The sequence below is a fragment of the Maylandia zebra genome, linkage group LG4, assembly GCF_041146795.1.
Source record: "Maylandia zebra isolate NMK-2024a linkage group LG4, Mzebra_GT3a, whole genome shotgun sequence".
NCBI classification, from domain to species: domain Eukaryota; kingdom Metazoa; phylum Chordata; class Actinopteri; order Cichliformes; family Cichlidae; genus Maylandia; species Maylandia zebra.
Genome location: NC_135170.1, coordinates 6,645,759 through 6,672,914, shown reverse-complemented (window position 1 = coordinate 6,672,914; position 27,156 = coordinate 6,645,759). Strand labels below are relative to the sequence as shown.

General features: G+C 40.5%; 3 long non-coding RNA genes across 5 annotated transcripts; 1 reads left to right on the top strand and 2 right to left on the bottom strand.

Annotated features, from left to right (window-relative positions):
* Positions 1-2,250: 2,250 nt before the first annotated feature.
* On the bottom strand, positions 2,251-7,092 carry LOC143418314 (uncharacterized). The gene is made up of 3 exons (XR_013098253.1): positions 6,357-7,092; positions 5,774-6,088; positions 2,251-4,034 (listed from the first exon to the last, which is right to left on the bottom strand). It is a non-coding gene; the product is annotated as an uncharacterized LOC143418314 (long non-coding RNA).
* A 1,992-nt stretch (positions 7,093-9,084) lies between these two features.
* Positions 9,085-10,974, top strand: LOC143418309 (uncharacterized). Its single transcript, XR_013098248.1, has 4 exons — positions 9,085-10,058; positions 10,156-10,267; positions 10,584-10,672; positions 10,786-10,974. It is a non-coding gene; the product is annotated as an uncharacterized LOC143418309 (long non-coding RNA).
* Positions 10,975-22,755: 11,781 nt separating this feature from the next.
* Positions 22,756-26,886, bottom strand: LOC143418308 (uncharacterized). Of its 3 annotated transcripts, none has more exons than XR_013098247.1 (8): positions 26,745-26,886; positions 25,930-26,392; positions 25,617-25,760; positions 25,372-25,520; positions 25,190-25,255; positions 24,761-24,942; positions 24,553-24,663; positions 22,756-24,066 (listed from the first exon to the last, which is right to left on the bottom strand). It is a non-coding gene; the product is annotated as an uncharacterized LOC143418308 (long non-coding RNA). The 3 variants fall into 3 exon arrangements; XR_013098246.1 differs by having other exon boundaries at positions 25,617-26,079; positions 26,191-26,392; XR_013098245.1 differs by having other exon boundaries at positions 25,617-26,392.
* Between the last annotated feature and the right edge of the window lie 270 nt (positions 26,887-27,156).

Below are 27,156 nucleotides of genomic sequence, written 5' to 3'. Positions count from 1 at the left end.
TAGGAGATACACCCATGCCATCAATTTGAACAATCTACTGTGCTCGAGGTGATGACAATATGTACGCCTGTCTGACATATAATGTTCTACATGGACTTGCCCCCACATCCTTTAAATTAATTTATTAATCAAGACAGATTGCAGAGTTGGGACTAAGGCCATCCCTAGAGGGCACTGTAAGGTGTTTTATAGGCATTTGGACAAACTGCTGTCACTGTAGGGAACTCAGTGTTATAAAGGAGATGTGTGACCGTTTTTTACGGGTGACACGTGTCATTTATTTTTGTTTTTGTTGTGTATTTGTAAGTTTTCTATAACCTGCCCTGGGACTACAGATGTTAATTAGCAGTTTTGCTATAATCTAGCATGTTTACACTTTATGTTTGGTACATTGATGTTCATCAACGTGATGTTCCTGTTAAATGTATAAAAAGAAGAAAAAAATCCTGTAGTCAAGAAAGGAGTGAAATAATTAATAATGACAATAATGAACCGGTTTGGAAAATGTAAGGAGTAGAAAGTCGAGATCTTTGTGTGAAATTGGAGGAATAAAAAGTAGCAAAGTGTCAGAAAAGTGCTCAAGTAGAGACAGGAAACTTTTGCTTTTGATAAAGACCACAGTGTGGAGGACGTTCTGCGAACCTTCGTTTCGGGTTATCACCGTCCTCTGTCTTCGGTGGTGGCCCCTCCTTTTCCTCCCACCGTCCTCTGCAGCTGTTCCAGCTGTTGCTGCTCCCGTGAAGTTTCATTGTGTTAACCGGTGTTAAAGGCGTGCAAAGCTCACTATTACTCATTCATACATAAACAACATGCAGTGTAACTGAATCTGTTAAAAGTCCTTTACAGCAGTAGATCACCTAGTTTCTCACCTTGCTTATCTGCGTTTATTTTTTTGCGGTAGAGACTGCCACGTCTGCCTGGGAAAAGCAGCCTGCTAATCGTCACCACTTCAGCTCCTCCCCCAGACCCTGCTGCTGACAGCGCAGTGGGAATCACACTCCTAACTACACATAGAGCGATTGCCATTTTTCCCGAATCACTGTCCATACCACCACCTCTAACTGTAAATAATATCTCACATAATAACCTCTATCAGCAGTCATAATTAAGGAAAATGCTTTAAAAGATCAAATGCAATAAATTTAATTAAATATTGGTTAAAACATCCCTGTTTAGTGAATGTGTACACATGCCCTATCAGTGTAAACATTTCAGGCCTTTAGACAGCTATCAGCTACAGTGTAGCAATATCAAAATCTGAATGAACTTATCTACAGTGCAGAAGAAACTTCAGTGGACATTCTTTATGACATAAGTGTAAAGAAAACCTTTTTTTCTCTAACAAACTTCACTGTTGAGTTCATCAGTCTGTGTTTTAGATCCTCTGTGAGCGACCTGAGTTTGGAGAAACAGTGGCACAAAGATGGTGCTCAGAACAAAAATGACACTTACCCACAGTCACCCTGTGATGAACTAACAAACAAGCTTTGTAAAGTGTGAAAACTGAGAAACAAGTGCTGCAGTTTTTTCATAAAATGCACTGCTAATCTTACTATGTTTGGTGTGGTGATGCCAGGGTCTGTCATGTGCTGTGTGATAGTGATAAACAAAAGGCGAACTTTGTATTTAGGCTGAAAGACAAAATAACAAGGCATAACGTAAAGTACCAAAGGAAAATAAACACATAACTACAGAACACACACAAACGCAGCATGCCAGGGTGATAAGGGAAGTGCAGACAGGGGAAGCAAAACTAAACATAATGCACACAAGATAATATACTATCAAAATATCAAATGGAAGTAATTAATACAAAAACCAGGATGTCTTAGTCCTGCAAGCTTGACACAGACAAAGTGTAAACAGACATAAAAGACTGACTCAACATGGGAGACACTAAAAGCCAAAATACAGAGATAAGACTGAGAGAACAGGAAGGAAATGTTAACGGGAACTAAAAAAACCAAAAGGGAGAACAACACATTAATTATTTTATTAATCAACACATTACACACATATGATACAGTTCAGTACACCCCCCCCCCACACACACACACACAAAACACTGTAGTAGCAATAATATAACTGTGTGTAATATAATATAAACGTATCATTACCTACTCTTTAATACTTTTGCAATTTGTTGTAGTTGTACTCTCTCAGTGTGTGTGTGTGTGTGTGTGTGTGTGTGTGTGTGTGTGTGTAATGATACAAGGGGTAGAGATATTGAGATGGACTGATAGTAGCCACTACTTGTTATTATTTCCTGAAATATCCTTTATCAGGTCTGGAGAGCTGAATCAAGGCTAGTTTTATGCATGATATGGACACTTTACCACATTGTGGTCTCACTGTTTAAGTTAAATAGATTGGTAGTTGTGGATATATTTGGTAAATATGGGGTTCAATATCTTGCTAAAGGAGACTCTGTGGTGCAAACTGGAGAAACCAGGATTTAAACCACTGAACTTCCAATTAGAAGTCCTGAGTCACAGTCATCATGGTTAAAGCAGGGGAACTTGGTATAGCTAAGGACCAGTGGGAGATGAATTTTTGAATGCCGTTGGTTTTCCTCAATGTCAGTAATATTAAAGTTTTGTGTACTATCTGAGAGTGCTATACTATCAGAATGTAACTCCCAGAATGCTTGTTATTTGATATGCATGAAGCTTCAAAAGCATATTACGGATCTAATCACACCAGCTGATTTTAAGTCTGGCTGAAGTGATGAAATCGTCGGACGTCTTTCTCTGTTCCCCCAGCCTGTTCCTCCTCATCAGTCGCCCCTTCTGCTCTAAAAACAAGCATCTCTGTGTTCTCCTTTTGCTTTGAATTCTGCCTTGTGGTGACCTGGAGAGACACAAATGCCTGTTTCCACTGTGCTCCTATTCTTTTCTTCCAGGTAAATATGCATTCATTGACTCTGATGAACAGTACCTTGTTGTAGAAATGAAGGCCAATGTTTGCCAGCACTGAATTTGCTGGATCTGTTTGAAGGACATTTATAAAATCAGTAAAACAACAAAAAAGATGTTTAAATAGACTTAGAATGTACATGCTCATTTTACAAGTCATATATATTAACTTAAACAGAGTTAGAGACAATAGGCTGCCAGCTGGAACACTGATAGGAGGAGGTTAGGCTGTTACCTGGTGTACATAAAAGAACACCAAGTTGATTCAGTAGTGGTTGACAGCATTCAGACTCCACTCTTAACCACAGAAAAGACTCAGAGTGATTCAAAGGGTGAACTGTAGGATCCCCTGGTCAGACACAAAAATGAAAACCTAAAAACGCAAATCCGATAAGTACCCCATACCACACATTCATGGTTCAGTGTAGCTAAAACTTACTATCAGGAGAGCATCAGTGAAGATTAAAAAAAATTCACAACCTTTAAAACACCATGGATGTGGTATGAATCAAACAGGATTGTGTTTGGCCTCACAAATGCACCCTGAGCTTTTCAGTATAGTATGGAAGCAGGCCTCAGAGACAAAATATGCAATCCATACTTAGACGATGTGTTGAGGATATGTTCTCAAACATCTAAACTAAGACCAGACAAATGGGACCTGTTCAGAAATGAGGTGCTCTATCTCGGAAAGGTGATCCCTGCTGATGGCTACATGATGGATGATATAAATGGATGACCACAAATACTGCTAATGATTTCAGCATCAACATGTGGCAATGTAAATACGGTCTGTAGTGTCCCTCTGGTTCACAGATAAATTGGTTCTGCCTCCAGAGAGGTGAATTTCCTTGACAGCATTGCTGTTGCTTCATACACACAGCTGTAGTTGCCCTGGTGTCCATACTCAGCTGCAGGGAAACTAAAGGAAGGCGAGTTGTTGACAGCTGTCTTGATGTGTGTGATGTTGGAGCCCGAGAAGATGAGAATGAAACTGCCTGGAGTGGAGCTGAAGTTCATAAGGCAGGTGAAGACAAAGCTGTAACCCCTGGTGATCTCTGAACCTTCAGGACCCCAGACCAGACCTCCGCTTGGAGATGTCAGAGAGATGCTGGGTTTCTGCAGGGATTCCAGATATTAAAAATGGAAAATAAGATGAAATAAGGTAAAAAGAACATTTTTCTGCCTGATATTAAGCTAATGTAGTCAGTGTTTTGCTAGCCTGACCAATACTTTTGATCTGCTACATCACTAACATCAAGTCAATTAACTTTAATTTATCTTTGTAGAAGTTGGTTTGTCACATGATTGCACATTATGTTTGATAATATAAAAAGATTTAAACCAAAACAATCATGTGTTTCTAAAAACGGACATATACAAACTCTGTTTTAATACATGAACCTTATTTGTTCAATGACAAATGTGTTTGGCTTTTATTCACTCTTTGGCCAGATTTAGGCATCAAAGCTACTGGGACCTTATCATGGACCTACTATCAAAAGATAAATAGACCCTCTCACAACCCTGAATTGTAACTTTAAAATTGAGGGCCCTAATCAAGTAAATAATAATCAGCTTCTACTGTGATTTTAATACATAAAAGTACTGACTTAGAGCTTGACAACAGAAGAAATAAATAAAATAAAGTAAATTACCACCCAAACGCTGAAAAGAATTAAATCCAAGTCTGAGACTTAATAATTTGTTAATCTCTGTCTTGTGTTGAAAAGAGAAGAACACATCATACCTCAGTACTGCATGGATTTAGTTTTTTTTTTTTGCTTTCATTTCTGGTTTTCCAAAAAAGCTTGCTTTAAGTGGAAATGAAAGTTTTCTAAAGTCTCAACTCTGAAGACTCAACAATTTTATATATAGCTCCTTTTTTCTGTTGCTAGTAGTTCGAGTAGTATTTTCCCCTCAGTGGAAACATTTTCCTGTAAACATGGATCTCGGGGACGAGACCTGCCCATTAAAGTCGCTGTGCTCCCTCAGCTGAGCTCTACTGATATACTTCAAGTTACATTAAATCATGTTTGTTAATGAAAAACAAGACCACCCATGTCACCAATAAATTATTAGAGTGCAAGCTCAATTTAATTATTTGGTTAACAGTAGTTTCTGCAGCAGTCGTGGTAACCAGCAGGTTAGATTTTAAAGTACCGCTCATGTGTCCTTGAAAGTAATTTATGATGGACTATGTTTACGACTATTGATTATTCTTAAATTTGCTGTGTAGCTAATAAAGGTGGCCCATTGTGTGAGTTTAGTAATAGTAGAGGACAGACTGTTGTAGTACTCTTCAAAATTCAAATGTGTGTTAGTTTAAAGCCTCTGGAAATAATGTGTGTGATGTGTCAGCATGTTTTTTTTTAAAGGAATAACAAAATGATTGAGCCAAATCTGCCCTTGTCAAAGTTGCTTACTCATCCAGTTCAAATGCTCTGGTGCCAACCCTGACATAGTTTGTCCTTATTTTAAGATCTGTTGTACATATAATTTTAAATTAGTAAATAATACCACTGATATCAATTACTTTATACTTCTCTTTAACCTATTAATAAGTCATTCTTAAAAAATGGATCTTCAAATTGTGTTTGGGAAATTATTAATCAGAGTATTTTGAGTGCTTCCTGTTTGGCTGAGTGCTAGAATACTTAAAGTACCTGTTAACATGGACATTTATCATTTTACAACAGCTGGAATGCTAAATTTAAAAACTTACAAATAAAAAAAACATTGTATTAAAAGGTAAGTGTAGAAAAGTTTCAATAATGTCTAAATATATAGTCTGACAGGGTTCCTTGCATCATTAGTTATAGTATCCAAGTATATATAGACCTCACGATGTCGCTCACCTGAACAAATGACACCAGCATCCTCACCATGACTACAGTTATGCTTCCCAAATCCTCTGTGCTGGCACTCAATTAGGAAACTTTCATTTCCTGAACAGTCCACTTCATCAAGCCAGATTTCGCCAGTTCCTTCACCAAAGTAAGCTGAGTGAGGAGCACTCAGTGCCATCCCACAGTTTAACTCTCTGCAAAAGATCTCAGCATCAATTAAGTCCCAGTCGTCATCACAGACTGCTCCCCAGCTGCTGTTGTGATAGATTTCAACTCTTCCAGAGCACACAGTTGACCCAGCTCCAGCCAATCTGATAGGCACACCTGAAAATATAAGTTTGGGATAAAAGATAATGTTAACATTAAAAACACTGTAAGTCACAATAATTATCAGTGTTCTTTGGTAGCTGATTTTATACATTTCAAGTTTTCAGGGGAACAAGGGGAATCAAGCTAATCCAAGTGCAAAACAAACTATATTATGATTTTTCTTTTAAGATTTTCCTGAAAAGAAAATTCTAATTAATTAGAATAATCCCACTTGCATGTCTTCCGTGGAGGACAAAGTCTGGGGACAAAGGGGATGACCCACCAATCTCCAGGGGTGAGGTCACTGAGGCAGTTAAACAACTCCTTGGCACCAGAGCCTCTGGGGTTCCTGAGTTCCTGAAGGCTCTGGATGTTGTAAGGCTGTCCTGGTTGACAAGCCCCTACAATGTTGAGTGGAGATCAGGGGCGATACCTCTGGATTGGCAGACCGGGGTGGTGGTTCCCATTTTTTAAAAAGGGGGACTGGAGGGTGGAAAGGAGAGTTCGTCCGTTAGAAGGAAAAATGCGTTTTTTTTGTCCTGGTCGCGGAACACTGGATCAGCTCTTTATCCTCTCGAGGATAGTTGAGGGCACATGTGTCACGATGAGTTGTGTGGCTGTCAGTGGCTGGACCCACGTGCAGGACTCGGAGACAAAACATTAACTTAAACGACGGCTTTATTTGCTGGAGAGTCACCTTTGGACGATACATAAACAACAACTTAAACTAACTAGACAGGAGATGCTGAAGGAAGACAACCATGGATACACACACAACAAACGTGGAGGACGCAACAACTGGCAGGGAAAAACACAGGGCTTAAATACATACTGAGGTGATTAGGGAATGTGAAACAGGAGGAGAGCACAGCTGGGACTCATCAGACATGACAAGACAAGGGGAGGCAAAACTCAACACATTGACATAGTACACAGACTTTCAAAGTAAAACAGGAAACTGAACAGACGTGGACTAAACTAGGGGATACAGTGACAGAAATCAAACCCAAGAGAATCAAAACACATCATGAAAACAAAGATAACTAATCCAAACAGAAAAACACTGAGTCCACAGACTCAGGACCGTGACAACATGGGAGTTTGCCCAACCATGCTGGCACTGAGTCACAGACCTTTCATTTCCTGAACAGTCCACTTCATCAAGCCAGATTTTGCCAGCTCCTTTACCAAAGTAAGCTGAGTGAGGAGCACTCAGTGCCGTCCCACAGTTTAACTCTCTACAAAAGATCTCAGCATCAATTAAGTCCCAGTCGTCATCACAGACTGCTCCCCAGCTGTTGTTGTGATAGATTTCAACTCTGCCAGAGCACCGAGTCGACCCAGCTCCAGCCAATCTGATGGGCACACCTGAAAATATATGTTTTGGATAGAACATACATTAGGTTTTGTTCTGAGTGAAATTTGTCCTGTTAAACTGCTGCATGTTCTTGACCACCATTGTATCAAAGTGTCATATCTTCAGTGTTGTCCCATGAAAAGATATAACAAAATATTTATAAAATGTGAGAGGTGTACTCGTTTTGTGAGATACTGTAATTATGATTCTTCTATTAAGACTTTCTTGAAAAGGAAAAGTCTTTTAATTATAATAAAGTTTCTGTATGACACTAGAGAAGACTGACCTAAAATATTTTCCATAATTTTTATTACCTTACACTTCATCAAGCCAGATTTCGCCAGTTCCTTCACCAAAGTAAGCTGAGTGAGAAGCACTCTGTGCCTCTGTGCTGTGGGACAGCACGTCCCACAGCACAGAGGCTGGTAAACTCTTCTTGTTAATATTTTAAAAAAATTACAGTGTTCATATGTTTCATGTAGTGGCCACATAGTGCCTGTTAATACAAACTACCTGTCAGGGACGTGCAGCGGGGTGGGGGGGCTTGAGCACCTGCCCTTTTCCTGATGGGTGCCCCAAGTGCCCTTTTCTTGAAGCAATTTGTTTATTATTTTTTATGTGTGTGTGTGCACGTGGAGTCCTGCCTGTGCCCCTCAATGATAACATTTAACTATTAATCACAGTTTGGCTAAATAAAAGGATCTAGCTTGCATCAGTCACATGGTGACCATTAACCAATGCTCACTCTTGACAGCAGAGTGCTCTGGTTTAGAGCCGGGAACAAGCTCTCACAGAGCAAGTGCATTTTTTGCTGCCTTACCGATGCGGAGCTGTAGGGAAACAGATTAATTGGGAGACACAGACTGATGCAAAGGAAAACAATAAGAATGGTGTACAGCGTACACTGTAGTCTATAGCACACAGTATTAGCTTATTATGTACACGTTGGTAAGTTGTCTGACAAATTAAAACAAATCAGCATGCTGTGTGTGTGCGCAACAGCACGACAAACACTACCTGTCCTTTTATTAACTGCAAAAGTAGTGCTGGTCAATAGCTGTTTGCTAACTGGGTGTCAGGGGTTTGTAGCTCTGTCCACCATTTCTTTTTAGAGTAAGCTGCAGGGCTTTCCCCTGTCTTTCTGGAAGGCTTCTATTTCACTAAAAACTATCTGATATGCATATCCACATAATTATGGATTATTATAATTATGCTATTAAAAACACACTGTTTTAAAGATAATACATTAAGAAACTGATTATGTTCGATTAATAATAAATAATAAGAGAAGCATTCTGGATCAGCACCATGATGCAAACTTGTAGCCATAGTATATACAGTACCCTGGAGAAGGTAAGAATGTGTGTGTGTGTGTGTGTGCATGTGTATAGATATTTTAAAACGATTACTCATCATATAACATTGTCCAGACATATCCGGTAAGGGAGGAGGAGGAAACAGTGATTCTAGAATAAAATCAATAATGAACACAACTGCCATGTTTTGGTTCTATATAACATTTCCTGTCATTACTTTATTATGGATTGGGTGCAAGAGTTGTTAAGTGTGGATAATTAAATAATAGATTAATGCAATATCAAACTGTGCCTTTTTCTTAGTTGGACAGCAAGTCCAACAAGTGTTTCGGATAAAATGTGGGAGCCCGAAATTGTGTCTACTTTCATCTTACAATCCGGCAACAAATAAATTGCACTGCAAACAAAGTCTATCAACAAAGAAAACATTTTCGTTTCATACTTTTCCGTTATATTCCCTTACAAAGCTAGCTTTAACGCTTCGAGGGTTCCTTTGTTCTTGCCGTCGCCTCGGCGCTTGACCCAGACTTTCGCTCTGTAGTTGCTTTTTAGCATAGTACTACAAAAAATTGTAAATCTGTGATATATGATTGATAAACGTAAAGGTAACTGTATAAATGTGTTCAATGACTTTGTTACTTTTAATGATTGGTGAGCACCCGCTTCGATTCGCACTCAATTCAAACTTTACGTTGCACGCTCACCTAACTTTACGCTGCACGCTCACCTAACTTGCGTTTGCACCTTTTGTCCACACGTAAACTGCGTTTAGCATTTACGTGTGGACGAGGAAGACGGAGAAAACGCAGCGTCAAAGGTGTGCGCCTATTTTGACGCCACACTGTGCGCCATGTTTTTGTCTCGGTGCCATGAATTCCTACAATGGCAGACTTAGACAAAATACTGTTAATTTTATTATCTTCAGTGTTTAAATGCTTACATATACGGGTTTGCTTGTAATTGTTGCCTATATACATTTTAAGCTATTATTTATTATTTAGTTCAATCAATAGATCAAGTTTTGTAGTGACTATGAAATATATTGTAATTATCTGTTTCCTGTTTATCCTAGACAGGGCAAAAAAGGACTCCAAATTAAAAAAAAAGATAAAAATGAAAGACTGGTGCATTGTGCAGTTTAGCACTGGTGGTACAGAAATAGTCCCTAGATCATGGATAAATGGGGAGAAATTGTCATGGCCTCCATATCCTCCGTGAGACACATTCAGGATCCACGACACAGTAAAGAGGAGAGTTCATCCTGGTGCAACATGGCTCACCTATGCACCAGTCCGACTTCTAATAAGCCATGGTGGGTATCATCTGGATTGGTGTTGTATAAATGTAACAATAACAAGTTTTTCGTGTCCTAATTTATGTCTGGCCATACATTGTGTTTGTACTTCCAGACACATTTCACGAAGCAGAACGCAGTCTTCAGAAATATCTAAGTGAACATTGTGATACGTCTGACCTTCAGTCCGAAGCTGAAACTCAGACCAGTCATAAAAGAAAGCACAAGTAAAACTTTATTTTATTTCACAAACATATCTTTGATTGCTAAGAATTTATGATCTTGTCTTTTATACATATCTGTGGTGCTTGCATACTGCAATATCACCACATAATATAGTCCAAAAAGTGGAAGCTTGTAAACTTTTTATAAATGCAAAGCCGTGTACACTTGTGCACTTCAAAAATTCCTTGTATACTGTACCTTCTTGCACATCTCCGTTTCCTGTGTGTGTTGTTATAAATCAAACTGTAACTTTAGGAAAAAATATTCCAAAAGCACATTTGTAATTACTTATGACCGTTTTCAACTTTTTTTCTTTAGACCAAATCCCCTGTACACATATAGTGACTCAGAGGATGAGCAGCCCACCAAAAAATGGTTTCCCCAGGCCCCTCGAGTGAAAATACCAGGTAATAAAATACTGTCTAGTGTCTTTGTACATATCTGTGTGTGACACAAGGAAACGTTTGACAAGTTGTCTGTATTCTTAAATACTTAAAAATTTTTTATCTTTTTCTGTCAGACCTGACGAGAGCTGTTAATGAACTCCGTGAGGAGGTCAGAGCCATCCGCAATGAATCGGTAGATGCTGGGGTACTGCCTCTGGATTTGCCCTTGCACAACATTGAGGAGCTAAACAATGCAGAGCCAGCTCTTCAATCACAAGAGGCAAATAAGGCAATGGTAAGTATATAAAGGTTATGTACACTTTGTAACTATAAATTGTAATAGCTGTCAGATGTGATTTAAATACATAACAACGGCCTGTTGATTAACCTGGAGGGTCTTAGGGTCGATTTGTGGCTTTTTCAAATTTTGATTACATGCCATTTGCACAGTGTTGAATGGACTATAGCCAAATTCTCCAAAAAAAAGTTTGATATGATTTTATTTCAAAATTCAAGTCTGACTTCCTTCAATTAGCTTCAGTGGCTAAGCTACAAATAAACTTACACTATTGGGCTTAGTGGTCGATTTGTGCCCCATTGAAACCCATTATAAACGCTATTTTTCACTGCAAATTAATTACGGTCAAAGGGATCGTCGATGTTTAAGTTTCATTTTCATTTTGCAGTAGGGGCCTTAGAGTTGTAATCTTTTTATTTGTCCACCAGGTGGCGCCCTTGCTTCACATTTGACCCCTGCTGGAAAATCCCATATTTACAGCAGTGTTTTTCAGCTCAAATGATGAGTGTGGGTCACTATCAATGTGTGTGTCTAAAAAAAAAAAAAAAAAAGGAGTGTGTGTCTAACTCCTTTTTTTGTCTGATTTCAAACGTTTTTTCTCCTTTGAGGTCCACACTGCAATACAAACAACAAATGTAAACCTAAGAACTAAAGACTTTGTTTTGTCTGCAAGCGCAGGTTGTTTACGCAGCTGCACTAAAGCCGTGGTTATAAATATGAGCTTTAGAGGCAGGAGTAGTCTTTTCCAAAATGGCAAGACATTACAACACGGAAGAAGCGCTGAGTATGATCATGGATCCCGAGGACAGCTCCTCCTCCTCTGCAGAGGACTCTGGGGATGACGAGGAAATTTCAACGGGGGAGGAAACGGAGGAGCTGGAGTCCTGTTCCGACTCAAGCGGAGCCCAATCTTCTGAAATTGAGAGCGGAGACACGGAGGAAGCACCAGCGGGGTGGATTAGTAAAAATGGATTAATGTGGAATCCAACAAACGCCGAGACGCTGCATCATGTTCCAGCCGCTACTGGGTACACCGGACCTACGCATTACGCCGCCGCTCGGATCTGTGACCCGGTATCCAGCTTTTTAATCTTTGTCACTGATGAAATCATGCTGAACATTGTGTCCATGACGAATCTCCAGGGGAGGCGTACAATCGAAAATTGGAAAGACGTGGACAGCGACGAGCTGCGGGCTTACGTGGGGCTACTGATCCTGGCAGGAGTTTACCGGTCCAAGCACGAGTCCACGCTCAGTCTGTGGAATGAGAAAACTGGCCGCATTGTATTTCGGGCTACCATGTCAGAAAAAAGATTTCACCACATTGGCAGGGCCCTTCGTTTCGATGACAAACTTTCAAGACCGAGACGCAATTCTGGCAAACTGGCTCCCATTAGTCAAATCTGGGATATGTGGACCCGCCGCCTAGAAATGATGTTCTTCCCGGGGAGGGAAATTTGTGTGGACGAGCAACTAGTCCCGTTCAGAGGGAGGTACGGGTTCAGACAATACATGCCCAAGAAGCCATCCAAATACGGGCTGAAAATATGGGCAGCCTGCGACGTGGATACGTCATACGCCTGGAGATTGCAGCTGTACACAGGCAAACCAGCTGGCGAGCGCCCTGCAGTCAACCTGGGAATGCGGGTCGTTTTGAAGCTGACAGAGGGGCTCCAGGGACGAGTTGTCACATGTGACAGCTTCTTCACATCGTTTCCTCTGTCAGAAGAACTCCTCAGAAGAAAAATGACCCTGGTTGGAACCATCAGAAAGAATAAACCAGAGCTCCCGCAGCAGCTCCTTCAGACAGGGGGGCGAGAGGTGTTTTCCTCAGTTTTCGCTTTTAGGATGACGCACACGGCCGTGTCGTACGTGCCCCGCCGCGGCAAAAATGTGCTCTTATTGAGCACGAAACACCGCACCCAAAGCGTGAGCGATGATGCCAAAAGAAAGCCTCAAGTGATAATTGACTACAACAAATCCAAAGGAGGGGTCGACAAACTTGATCAGGTAAGTGTCATTACGCATCAGTTGCGCACGAATTTATTCATTGTTGCTCATATATTCTTGTGTAAAATATACATAGGTTTAATTTTTATTTTTTTTATCAGGCTGTGTGCGAATACTCCTGCAGGAGGCGAACGAGTCGGTGGCCAGTAGCTCTGTTCCATCATATGATTGACGTCTCCCTTTATAACGGTTTCGTCCTGTGGATCGCAACCGATCCAGCCTGGAAGAAGTCCAAATCACATAGGAGGAGGATTTACATCGAGGAGGTTGGGGAAGCTTTAGTGAAACCACACATGGCAAAGAGAGAGCGCCTTCCTCGCTCATCACTCACAGCGGAGTTTGTGAGACGTGCCCAGTATGCTGCTGCTTCAGACCCCTCTGCAGGCCCCTCTGCAGCCATCAGCTCAAAGGCCAGGAAGCAATGCGACCTTTGCTCAACAAAAAGACGAAGAATCCTCACCACCTGCTGCAAATGTGGAAACGAAATATGTAAGGACCACACCCTGACCATTTGCAGCAACTGCTCCTGAGCAGGACTGTCCTTCCCTCCCCCCCTCTCTCACTTCCTCATATCTCATACCTTTCCCCATTCCCCATGTGTTCATTGTTCTGAAGTTGTAAAATAAATGTTTTCTGGTTCAAAGTTATATTGTATTTTTTATTTTATTTTAGAACACAATAAGGTAATAGCATTTAGTGATAATAAGCAATAATTATAAATGGTAATAAGCATTTTACCATGAATATTTCAAGGAGAATTAGGTCTAAAAGATTGGCTAATTTAAAGTGGAATAAAATATTAATATATACATTTTTTATAGCACTTTTTATGGCGTGGTCGGTTTGTGCCCTTAGGACCGATAGTGTGTGCATTTTATGAAATGCGCTCCTGCAAAAAAAATAAAAGGCGATCAAAATGAATGTTGGTGCCAATCTTTGGTCCATCTAAAGGCCTAATTATAATAACAATTGAATATTACCTCAAATGGTTTTTTTGGAAAATATTCAAGTTTTTTGTTTTTTGGGGCAAAAAAAGCCGTGCGCTCATGTGACGAAACCGGGATATAAAGGGTTAAAATCCGCGAAACGTAATTAAAACTTGACATGAATATTTCAAGGAGAATTAGGTCTAAAAGATTGGCTAATTTAAAGTGGAATAAAATATTAATATATAAACTTTTTATAGCACTTTTTATGGCGTGGTCGATTTGTGGCTCTAAGACCAATAGTGTATGCATTTTTCTAAGACCCCAAACACACAGGCACTTGCATACACATTTAAGACATGAGACACGCTAATTCCATCTCTTAAAATGTGTCTATAGGTGAGACGCTTTGCCTTGATTGGAGCCTGACGCAGCAGTTAGGGGCAAACTCTATGTCCGAGTTTGTCTTTGCACAAGCAGTGCAGAAATGGCTCCGATACGCCCCAGATCGTTTGGGTGGGTGCAGGACGCACATCATGCAAAAAAATTACAAACTTCTGTGAATCATATAAACGTAAATAGGAAACTGTCTTTTAATAAAGTATTTAGCAAACGAAACATGCCTATTGACCTTTTTTTGTTTATTTTTTTTCTCTCTTACATCACATGCAATGCTTTCTTATTTTAGGATATTAATGTTGACATGATACATTGTGAGACATTTGGTTTTTTTTTTTATAAAGGGTGTCCAATTTAAGAAATAAGTACAATTATGTGTTTAGGTGGTTGAAGTATTGATGGAAACATGCAGTAGTTTAGTATTGGTTAAAATACCTATAAAGAAAGGTAGATTTCCAGTCATGATTTAACTGTTGTTTTAATAAAAAGCAACTGTGCGAAAGAGGTGGAAAATCAACACCATAGCTCAACAGTGTTTCAATATCAGAATCTGACATTGTTTCAATGTCAGCAGTATTAGAAAATATAACGTTGAATCAACGTCAGGTTTCAACATTGATTCAACATCAAAACCTGACGTTGTTTCAACGTTAAAAAAGGGTGCAAGAGTGACGTTAGGTCAACGTCACACTTCAACGTTGATTCAATGACACAGCCTGATATTGACTCAACATTGTTTCAATGTTTCCTTGCTATCTGGGCTAGGTGCACAAGACATGGGTGGTGGGTCCATTTCAGGATTTTAATTGCTTTTGTTATGTTAACTGCATTGTCAGTAACACAGCAAACCACTTTGTTTTCCACATCCCTGTCACGGTCGCAGTGGCAGACCGGTGGAGAGTGTGTGGAGGACTCAGGTGAAGACACAGGCGTGGACACGAAACTGAGTTGAACGAAAAGCGAGCCTTTATTGTGGCTGAAGACAAGGAGTGCAAACAAGGCAGAAGCGCAGTGACAAAACTAAACTTTAACTAAACTATGAAGACACAGGAAATCATAACTATGACTACAAAAGACTGGCTGTGACAACATGGAGGGTGGGAACACAGACGACGCGACACAGACCGCATGAAACACCGAGACTAAATACACAAGAGGGATGATCAGGGGAAGTGGCCACACATGGGAGCACAGCTGACACACATGAACCTAACGACAGGACAGGAGAGGTGAAACTAAATACACTGACATTGAATACAGACTTTCAAAGTAAAACAGGAAACATGGAGATTAGACATGACATGAACTAAACATAACCACGCAGACATGACTCATGACAGGTAGACGCACGAACCAGGAAGACAGAGTACAGGGGAAGATGACAGAAGCGACAGCATGAACTTGAAACACAAGACACACAGACATAAACACATGAAGGGCAAGGGAGGCTCAATACAAGGGTAATATAATTACAAATGAGCTGGAATAACTTAATGAACCTAACAAACAATAAACATCAAAATAGACTAAACACAAAACACTGGGTCGCACGACCCAGGACAATGACAATCCCACTCTTTTGCCACTTTGAGCAGCTCTTCTGCTAAGTTCTCAGAAGTGTGTCTGTCGCTGAACTCAAAACAATCCAGAAGACAGGATACCATTTTATAATTTTCAATAAAGTGACACGTAACTGACAAGAAGGATGTGGTGGTTTGGGATGTCCAGCTGTCAGTTAGAAACACTGCTGTGGCTTTTTTAACCCTCTCTTGCAGTGATGCACGTTCTCTTTCATATATGCCTGGGATGATTTTTTTGGGAGAGAGCCTTCCTGCTTGGAATTAGATACATGGGATTCATTGCATGTATAAAAGTCCTGAATCCCTTATCATCCACAACAGAAAATGGTTGGAAATCAAGTGCTATCATTTTTGCCAGTTCTTCATCAATTGTGTTCTGTCTTGCTGGAGTCACAGACTTCTGCAAAAACTGTCTCATTGAGCTCTGGCTTGGTTTAGGTGGTATACTGCATGACGCTTCAGATACTGCAGCAGAAGAAGGAGCAGCAACAGTTGCAGTAGACCAGGGGTCACCAACACGGTGCCCGCGGGCACCAGGTCGCCCGCAAGGACCACATGAGTCGCCCGCGGGCCTGTTCTAAAAATAGCTCACCATAACAACTTACCAGTAAGCTGCATCTATTTTTATTTTTTCTTGCTATTTTTTTTTAATCACAATTGCATTGGCGTTAATTTGTTAGAGATAATATATAAAAAAATGTTTATTATTAAATATTAGATCATGATCTAATATTTAGTGCTAGCTGGTCTCCACGGAAACAGTTGCAATGAAGACCAGCAAAGGCAAAGGTGAGGAGATGAGGAAAACATGGCGGAAAAAAGGAAGAAAACATATAATTTTCACAGTGAATGGGAGGAAGAGTTCTTTTTTACCACTGTGAAAGATTCATGCGTGTGTCTCATTTGCGGGGCAACTGTGGCAACGGCAAAGCGGCACAACGTGGAGAGACATTTCCGAACGTGTCACACAAGCTACCATGCTAACTACCCAAAGGGCAGCACACTGCGAGCGGAAAAGGCCCGCGAATTAAAGGCAGGTTTGAGCAAACAGCAGTCTTTTTTCACGAGACCGGTGAAAAACTCTCAAAAAGCAACCGAAGCCTCATTTAGAGCTACACATTTCATGATTAAGAAAAAGAAGGCATTTTTAGACGGGGAGTATTTCAAAGAAGCAATGATGATAATTGCAAAAACTGTGCTTAAAGACGAGAAATATGGAAACGATGTAATCTCCACTCTCTCTGATGTCCAGCTGGGGGCAACTACAATTGTTAGAAGAGTGTCGGCTATGTCCGGGAACTTGGCCGATCAGTTGGATCAGGATCTGGCAAAGTGCAGTTGGTTTAGCATCCAGTGTGACGAGTCCGTCGACAGCAGCAGTACAGCACAGCTGATGGTCTTTATCCGGATGGTATTTGATGGTTTCTCCACAAAAGAAGAACTTCTGACACTACTGCCACTAAAGACAACAACGAAGGGAGTTGACATCTATAACGCGGTGAAGGAGTTTTTCGCGAAGAAAAAGGTACCGTTGGAAAAGCTGGTATCAGTGACTACCGACGGGGCTCCTGCTATGATCGGCCGACATACGGGATTCATCGCTCACTGTAAAGGTGACACAGAGTTCCCAAACTTCATGCATTACCACTGCATCATTCACCAGCAGGCGTTATGCGCAAAGGTGATCGGCTTCGAGCACGTCATGACTCCCGTCGTGAAGATCATAAACAGCATCCGCTCCAGAGCTAAACAGCACAGAACATTCAAGGTGCTATTGGAGGAGCTGTCAGCTGAATATGGTGACCTGCTACTACATACGGAAATCCGATGGCTCAGCAGGGGACGGATTTTGCTTCGTTTTTTGTCACTTTTGGGTGAAATCAAGGAGTTCATGCAATCCAAAGGGGAAGACACATCTCTGCTGGAGGACACTGAGTGGACACTTGACCTTGCGTTTTTAACAGACATTACTGGGAAACTGAACCATTTGAACTGTGAGCTGCAAGGCAAAGGTAAGACTGTTGCTGACATGATAAGTGCTTTAAATGGATTTAAAGCCCAGATGAACATTTTCTCTGTGCATTTACAGAGAAAAAAGGTGCTGCACTTTCCCTCTGTGCAGATGGTGCTGAAAGACAATGCTTCTGCATCTGAGACTTTTGACAAAGTTGCAGAAAAGTACACTCAAGTCATAAACCGACTTGGTCAAGAGTTTGAGAACAGGTTTTGTGACCTTGATCAGCTTGAGCCATGTGTCTCATTTGTTTCCAATCCTTTCATGAATGTGGACACAACATGCATTGCTGAGCAACTAAGTTCAATGTTCAGCTTGGATGCTGGACAGGTGGAAATCGAAATTGTAACATTGCAAAATGATGTCCACCTCAAAGCCTATCTGGGTGCACCAAACTTTTGGTGCCTTGTTGACACAGAAAAGTACAGTGGTGTGTGCACAGCAGCTATGAAGGTTGCCAGCCTGTTTGGTTCAACCTATCTTTGTGAATCAGCCTTTTCTGACATGAACTTCATCAAGAACAAACACAGAACACGCCTCTCCGATGCACATCTGCAAGACTCACTCAGAGTTGCAGTGTCAAGTTATACCCCAGATTACAACACACTGGTGAACAGCATGCAATGCCAGGTTTCCCACTAACAGACAAAGAAAGCCATATTAGATGTTCTCAGTGGCAACATTACAGTGTCATGTCAAAGTTGAATTTAATTATTGAAAAACAAATGTGTTTGTTAAGTGTAACATGTGACAATTTGCTTTAAAATGCTGCCAATTTGGTGAAAAGTTCTGTAAAATTTGAAAGTTGATTTTTTGTATGTTACATACATACAAAAATAATGTATGTAACAGTGCATGATTTGTTAAAATTTGTTAGTGGTAAGTGAAAATGTTGTAGAAGTGATCACTTCAAAATGTAAATACTTGCAGAGATATATAGAAATAAAGCGTTGCATATTGATATTTATGTTTCCTACCTTGTTTCCTAATTGCATTCTTTATAATTATGGTGAAAAATAATTAACATAATTAGTGTCCGTACATAGATGAATATCATTAATTATTAATGATAACACATAATTAAGTTAAACTGAGGAAATTTGTTATTTGAGAAGTGTGTGTCAAACTGGTAGCCCTTCACATTAATCGGTACCCAAGAAGTAGCTCTCACTTTCAAAAAGGTTGGTGACCCCTGCAGTAGACACACTAGCACCTTCATTTATATCACCCTCAACTGACTGTGGGTTTTTTTCCCCATTGCACTGATGGGTGGACAGTTCTCAGGTGCCTATCCATATTGTTTGTGGAGCCAGCTCTATATGAAATTCTTCGCTTGCAGACTCTACACTCTGCCTTTGTACTGTCAATAAAATTGAAGTGGTTACAGATTTTGCTTGTTTTCTTGGTTGCTTCACTCATTTTCTTTACTGTACCTTTCTAAATTGACGACGTTGTCTCTTGTTGTTGCTCTCTTTCTATCTCTCCCTCCTGCTCTGTTCGTGTGCTACTGCTGCTGCGAGTGTAACTACCGCCCCTCTGCCCAGCGCTGAGCAGAGGCGGGAGGGGCTCAAACGCATAGCTGTGTTTGCTCCCCTCCCCCCTCTGCTAAGCGCAAACACGAGGCTCACGTGTGGCGTGAAGCGAAAAAGGTTAGCGAGAGGGCAAGAGAAAGAAAACAAACCCCCACGGCTCCCAATAAGGAGCCGGCTCCCGTCATTCACTTCAAAGAGCCGGCTCTAAGAGCCATTTCGTTCGCGAACGACCCATCACTAATTGAAACAGCTGAAGAGTAGCCTGAAAGTCCAGGGGCTAGCGCCAGTCCAGCTCCCAGCCTCAACAGTGTAAAAGGTAGGCTTGTTGTAGTCATGTGTGGAGAATAAAACTGAGTATAAGTAACATTACATTAAACGTACTGTATAACACATGTCTAAACACATAACAGAACTGAATAAATTACTGAACAAAAATCGAAAACATTCTATATGACAGCAATAGCGTAATTCTAAATGAAGGCTGAACTAAATCAGCTGTAACCATGTACATAACTTTTTAATAGGTTGTGTGATTGTATTTTCAAAAGGCGCCTGTACACTGGGTGAGGATACTCCTGTGTCACTGACATTTGATTCTGCATCAGAGGAAAGTTCTTCATCTGCAGTGAGTGCAGATAATTCCATAAAGAAGAATGCACAAACCAGAAGTAAGTAACCCATATATTAAATAGAACATTGTTGTTGCAAACTTTTCATCATCACATTAGAATAAAAACGTTTTTTCTAAGTAAAGTGTCATGTTGAGACCTCACAAGGCAAAATGATGAGTTAAATTTTACTCTAGATGCCCAAGCATGGATAAAGCACAGATATCTTTTAATTAATACTACTCATTTTGTCAATGAGAGGGAAGGGTGAGATTGTAATGTAAGACATACTGTAGATTTTACAATGTTTTTTTAAATAAAAACCATGAGTTGATTCAAATGATCAAATACCCCACAGTCTTAATTTCTGACCTGTACTGTTATGGTGATGTTCTAATTTCTCCAAGGTGTGTACCAGAACTGCATATGGAAATTCCCTCTGTCCTTCAAACAAAAACAAAAAAATCCTTTGGTTGAAGTAACACAAACAACTATTCTCTTTACAGATACATCTGCCAAGAGCAGGAAGAGAAAGTCAAAGATGGAGTCAACTTTGGAAATATTTGCAGACAAGATTACAAGCGCCTTGAAGAATAATGAGTCGGAGCTTCTGTTGAAGATGCAAGCAGCTCAGCATGAGCACGATCTTAAAGTGCTCTACATGTTGACCCAGCTCATCACACGCCAACAACCACCTTTCTACCAGCAGGCAGTACAGGCTCCGCATCTTTACTGCCCAACACAGTCTTCACTCATCCATTCCCCTCCATACCCCATGGCTTCATCTCAGTCTCCACCATTTGAGATGTCCAATCAGTCTCTGTCTTTCCAACAAGATTTAGCTCAACCTCTTCCTTTTGGTAATGCCCTTCCACCATCTCACAATCCAGGTCAGCCCTTTAGACCAGAACGACCAAACCCTCGAGACCAGGCTCAGCATGCATCCTTTAACCAGGCCTTTATGTCATCCTACCCTCCTCCAGATGAACAGGATTAAACTACTTTAAGGCATTAGTTTAAATGTTATGAAAAGCAAGTTTTGCACATGGTTCACTTAATGTATTTTAAATGGATACTCCAAAAATATTTCAGTTAATGTTATGTTAATATTTTTTTGGAGGGGCTTTAATTTCAATGCAAAATGTTGGTTATTTATCGTTGCATCCAAAAAATGCTTTATATTTGTTGTTAGAGATTTTCAGTACTGCTGAAGGACAATGGGTCTTTCAGATTTAATTTGTGCTTTTCATATGCAAACTTATGTTTTGAGACAAACAACATTGCAATTTCAGTACTCAGAGGAAGAAGTGTACATGTTACACGTCAAAATAAATATTTTCCATAAAAAAAAATAACTTTGAATGCTTTACTTTATATTTTGTGAATGCATCACTTAAACATCAAGCTCAAATTTATTGACAATGAGATGAAACCATGGCTTTTGTGCCTTAACGTTGACTATCAAAAAATTGGGTCAGCACCTCTCTGATTCTTATTGGCTGAACATCTGGTAAGATGCCTCCCCTTCAGTACCTCTAGAATCACGCAGATCAGCTTTATCAGTTTCATTGTAGGCTTCACCATGTTTTTCACACACATTGTGGAGTGTGCAGCATGCAGCTATTATTGTGGGAACAGTGTGGATGTCCACATCAAGACGTTTCCCAAGGCACCTCCACCGACCCTTAAGTCGACCAAATACAAACTCCACTGTCATCCTGGCTCTGCTGTGTCTCTGGTTGAAGTATTGTTGTTCTTCAGTTAGGGTTTCTGTATCTGCATATCCCTTCAGCAGCCAGCTTCGCAGGGGATATGCAGGGTCACCGAGCAGCATGACTGGAACTTCAACACCCATGATTTCTTCTGTAACCTAAGATTATGTGAATACAAGGTGACATACATCAACAAGGAAGAATGGTAAAACAATTTTAATTACAATTCACTGTGTTCAAAGATACTGACTGGTGGAAATAGCTCCCCTCTCTCTGCCATTGTGTATATCTCAGAATTCTTGAGATCCCTGGCATCGTGAACGCTTCCTGGCCATCCAGTGTAGATGTCAGGCTAACTGAGCAGAGTGAAGCTGACCCCCCACCCACTTGAAACGTAAAGGCAAATAGGCGGAGCGGTTAGTGCTACGTTTGTGCAGATTTGTGCAGGTAAAATTATCGTTTGTGCTGCTACGGTTTTTGAGTTATTAAACATTATTTTATAGGTCATTCAAAGGTCACCATCCCCCCAGACTGCTCCAAAACAAACCAAAATGGTCTACTTTTTTAGTGCTACGTTTGTGCTGATTTGTGCAGGTAAAATTAGCGTTTGTGCTGCTACGGTTTCCGAGATATTAAACTTTATTTTATAGGTCATTCAAAGGTCACCATCCCCCCCAGACTGCTCCAAAACAAACCAAAATGGTCTACTTTTTTAGTGCTACGTTTGTGCAGATTTGTGCAGGTAAAATTAGCGTTTGTGCTGCTATGATTTGAGATATCCTGTTATGGTTTACTGCTGAAAAATGTCTTTTTCAAATGACCTTTCACTTTGTGTGTTCACTTGTTCAATAAAGTTCTGTTAAAAAAACCCTCTTGTTGTATTTAATCAGCTAAATTTGTAATGAGTGTATTTTGTTTTAAACTTCAATTTCTTTACTTCAATCACTTTTTGTTCATAAAACCACGATGCAAATGCTTGAGTATTTATTTTTTTTAGAGTGGATTAAAAAAACTTTATTGAAAACTACATTTGAAAATTTTACACTCCCATGAACACTTTTTGAGAAACGAACAAGCTAGCAATCTTTACACATTTTCTGGCAGAAAAAACTATTTTTTGGCATTACTGTGTCTGAAGGATTCTTAGAACAGCGTTCATCTGATTTCTGAACAAGGTAAGCTTACATTTAAAATACTGAGGTTTTAGTTACTGAGTTAATACATGATATAGCTAACTGTCTGGATCAAAAGGATTTTTTTTTCAATGTTAAACATTTTCAAAAATGTCCAAGAAAAAAGTTTCTAAAGCACTTTAAAACATGTAGCACACTGGACTAAAGTGCTGTACAGTACATGGGTTAAATACTCAGACTCAATTTAATAAACTCACAAATTCAATAGCTCCATCTTAAAAACAATAATTCCAGAAAATATGAAAGTGTAGATTGGTGGAGAACTTGGGGGAGGGGTTGCTCCTGGCTGTATATATAGTTCAGAAATCACATTTTGCTCCATCATAATCAGTGTGTTGTTTTTTTTTTTAGATGCCTCAAAAGCCATCTGTAGACAAGGTATCCATTTTTGCAGTTCTTTGCAATTCAAAAGAGGCCATAGTCCAAAATGGCAAAATAGCCACTCCAGCTGCATCAGTCTGGAAAGAGCTGAGTCAGCAGCTAGAAGACAAGATGTCAGCAAAGGCCCTGTACACTTTTGTGAAGCTAAATAGACACAACATCTGGTCAGCTTTGGAAATCAGTGATCAGGAAAGTAATAGTGAAGGAGAGTTAGATTCACATTGCATTTCTCCTGGACAAGAAAACTGTCAAGCTTTTGAACTAGAAGTCTCTTTTGAGGACTGGGTTAAATTTACTCCTGAAAAGGTTGAATACAATGACAAGTTTTCTCCTACCCAAAAAAGGGAATACACAATTTTGAAACCTGGCACTTGGACTCATATCATCAACGATCTTATATGGAAGAAGATCAAAAATACATGTACACTTGTGTTCCGTAGAGCAAAGGTCCATCCAACTGTCAACAATAAATATCTGGACATCAGAGGCGACTGTAAGGAGTGTCATGGCCAGTTAGAAATGTCATGTGACAGACAGCCAGCAATTAATAGTCCAATGGTGCTCCAGTGTTTCATGAGAAATACAGATTTCTCCCTGCACACTGGCCACTCCAAGCGGTTCATGTCTGGAAACCTGTGTGAACAGATCGCTAAAGAGCTGTGTGAGGGCAGAATGGAACCAGCTGTATGGAGGTCAGCGAGGGCAGCAGATCTGATGGATGTTGGAGATCCTGAGCCAAGCCACCTTCCAAATTTGGCCACTCTGCGAAAAGCCAAACAAGAGAGAAAAGACTTGGAATTAGGAGATAAGGACCCCATTGCATCTCTGCAATTGTTAAAATATAGTGTTCCTCACAGTGGTAGCATCCGAGATATTGGACTGGACAAGTTTTTCTGTCACTACTGGAGTCAAACACAGATGCATGTTTATAAGACATTGTCAAAAAAATCTCCCCCAACTGTGTGTTTTGATGCAACCGGTTCAGTTGTGAAAAAACTGCTGAGACCAAATGGCAAATCTGGCCATATCTTCCTTTATCAAGGTATTCTGAAAGAAAACAATTGCCCCAGTATCCCAGTGGTGCAAATGCTGTCAGAGAAACATGATGTTAATGCCATCGCAAACTGGTTGACAGAATGGATTCGTGCAGGTGCACCTGTGCCAAAGGAAGCTGTGAGTGACTTTTCTCTGGCAATTCTGGGAGCTCTGGTCAAGGCTTTCACTCCTCATCCTGATCTGAAGTCCTACCTTAATGAATGCTTTCATGTCCTTCTTGGAACCCAGTCTGCCAAACTCCCCCCTTGTTATATCAGGGTTGATGTTGCGCACTGCATCAAGATGATATGCCAGTGGGACTGCCTGAAGAAGAAAACACATCGTGTTAAAGATTTCTTTGTCAGGTCATTAGCAAAACTTCTTCGGTCTCAATGTTTGGACCATGCAAAACAGCTCCTACGTGCTATCACTGTTGTGGCCCTCAGTGAGGCAGAAGGTGATGACAGTTCTGGAGCCCCTCTTCCTTCAGAAAGGTGCAAGAAATACTTGAAAGCCCAAATTGCTCAAGACTCCATCATCATTCCAGATGAACAGACGGAGGAAAGTGAGAGAGTGGATTCAGTGGATGAGATCCAGACTGACCTACGACAGTGGGTAACAGAAATATGTGAGGAGAGCAGGTCACTTGCTGCAGCAAACGGGGATAGAGATAATATTCACTTTCTCCCTGAGATTATTCCTCATATAATAAGACTGGCAAGTTACTTGCCACTCTGGACAGGAATAATGGTCCCTCTCTTCCAAAGCACCAGCATCACAGCAAGTTCAGCCACTGTTGAAGCTGAGTTCAAAAACATAAAACATGGCCTTTTCAAACATGACAACTTGCCTCTTCGAGTCGATCGCTTCATTGCTCGTCATCTTTCATTCATCGAGGGAAATATGCGGATTTGTTCTGCAAAAGAAAAGGTCAAAGATGAGCCAACAGTGGGATCACTGAAAGTCACAGATGCCAATTCTGGATCCATGACGACTCACAATGCAGAAGACAAAATAAAAATGGATGCTCACCCGTTTGTGGGATCTGATGCTGCCACAAACATTCTTCCGGCTGATGGGGATGCAGTTGAGAACTGGAGGGGCCTAGCTGTTCCACCCAAAAAAAGGAAGAGGACTTCCTACCTCTCTTCATGTACCGAATGGCTCCATGCAGATAAAACCTTTGGGGCCAAAAGAGTGAAAGTGGGATTATTAAAAAATGGAAACCTCCATCAGCCTATTCGATTAGGGGAATCGACAATCTCTGTGCTCAATACCTGTGCATTTGATGCATTTTTTCAGTGCTTATGTTGTGCCTTCTGTGACAGCTCCACATTTCAAAATGCTGTTCTGAAAGACAGTGAAAACCCAGTCCTGCAGCTGGTGAAAGCCATTGCCACAGATGGTGTGACCCAACAAACCTACAGGAGGAGAGCAGAGCTGCTTAGTGTAATGTTTGAAGCTGTCTCGTTGAGGTCTGCTGCGATCCAAATCGATGCTCAGTGCAATATCTCCGCTGTAATTGCTAAGACAATGAGGAACATCTCAAGTGTTTATTTTACCAAACACTGCTCCTCACAGCACTGCTACCTCAGCAAAGGGATGACAAGGGAAGTGCCATTTGTTTCTCCTGCCATCTCTGTCCTCAAAGAGTCTGGTATGGCTCATCTTGGCACGGCTGTGGAAGCAGGACTTGGCCTACCTGAGTCTACCTGCCTCAGGCCACTCACCAATCCATCTCTGTGTCCATCAGAATTCAAAACAGAAGACAGCACCACAGGAAATGAGCTCTGTGCAGGGACAGTTACTCACAGCTACAACATTGGAGATATCGTGTGGATTGATACTGACCTTGCAAACCAAACAGAATTTCCACTGAATGAATTTCCCTCCAACCTGGTTCTCCAAGGAAAGTCGTTCACTTTGAGGGCATTAATTGCTTTCCACGGAAAGATGACCACTGATGGTTTGGGGCATTACACTGCATACTGCAGGAGAGCTCCATGTGTGTGGGAGTGCTATGATGACCTGGGAAATGGAGTGACAGGAGCATCTGAAAAGAAAAAAATACAACCCCATGCTGTGTTATACACAGTATAATGAGTGCTGCCTGCATTTTTCTGTTTTATTTGGTTCATTACAGTTACATGTGTTCAAATGGCTAGTGTGTGTTATTAGTAAGTTCAGTTTTGCACATAAAGTTAAAGTTCTAAATTAAAAATCTTTTAACACTCTTTTCTTTGTCAGTCTGATGCATATTTGCTTTTACACACCCAGTCACCTTCACCCGTAGCCTTGAAAGTACCCGTTCCATTTTTCTGTCAATAATTTTTCTGTTAAAGGGTTCTGTTAAAACTGTTAACAGAACCCTTTCTTGTTGTCTTTATAATAAAAAAATGACTTACTTGGTCTTACAAGAGCCACAGTGGAGGGGCCGGAGAGCCACATGTTGCTTTAGAGCCGCAGGTTGAAGATCCCTCGCCTAGGTGCTGTGGAATATTCACTTTTCTACACGTAGGTAACAACCTATCAAAGCAAACACTTCATTTTTTCTGAGACAGCTACATTAATAATAATGAACATATATAATTCAAAACAAAATAATAGAGGCCAACTGGGTATGTAAAAAATAATAATAATTTAGGTATACGTGAATCACTTCACATGAAACTCAGTTTTGCCACAGAAAAAATAAAAACTTTAGCCTACCTTGTGTACATTTCTGCACTAGTAACAAAAGAAATATCGACCTTTCCGCTGAATAAATTGTGTTACTAAAGTGTAAACTAATAAAAGTTAATATGCAGCAAGCCTAGA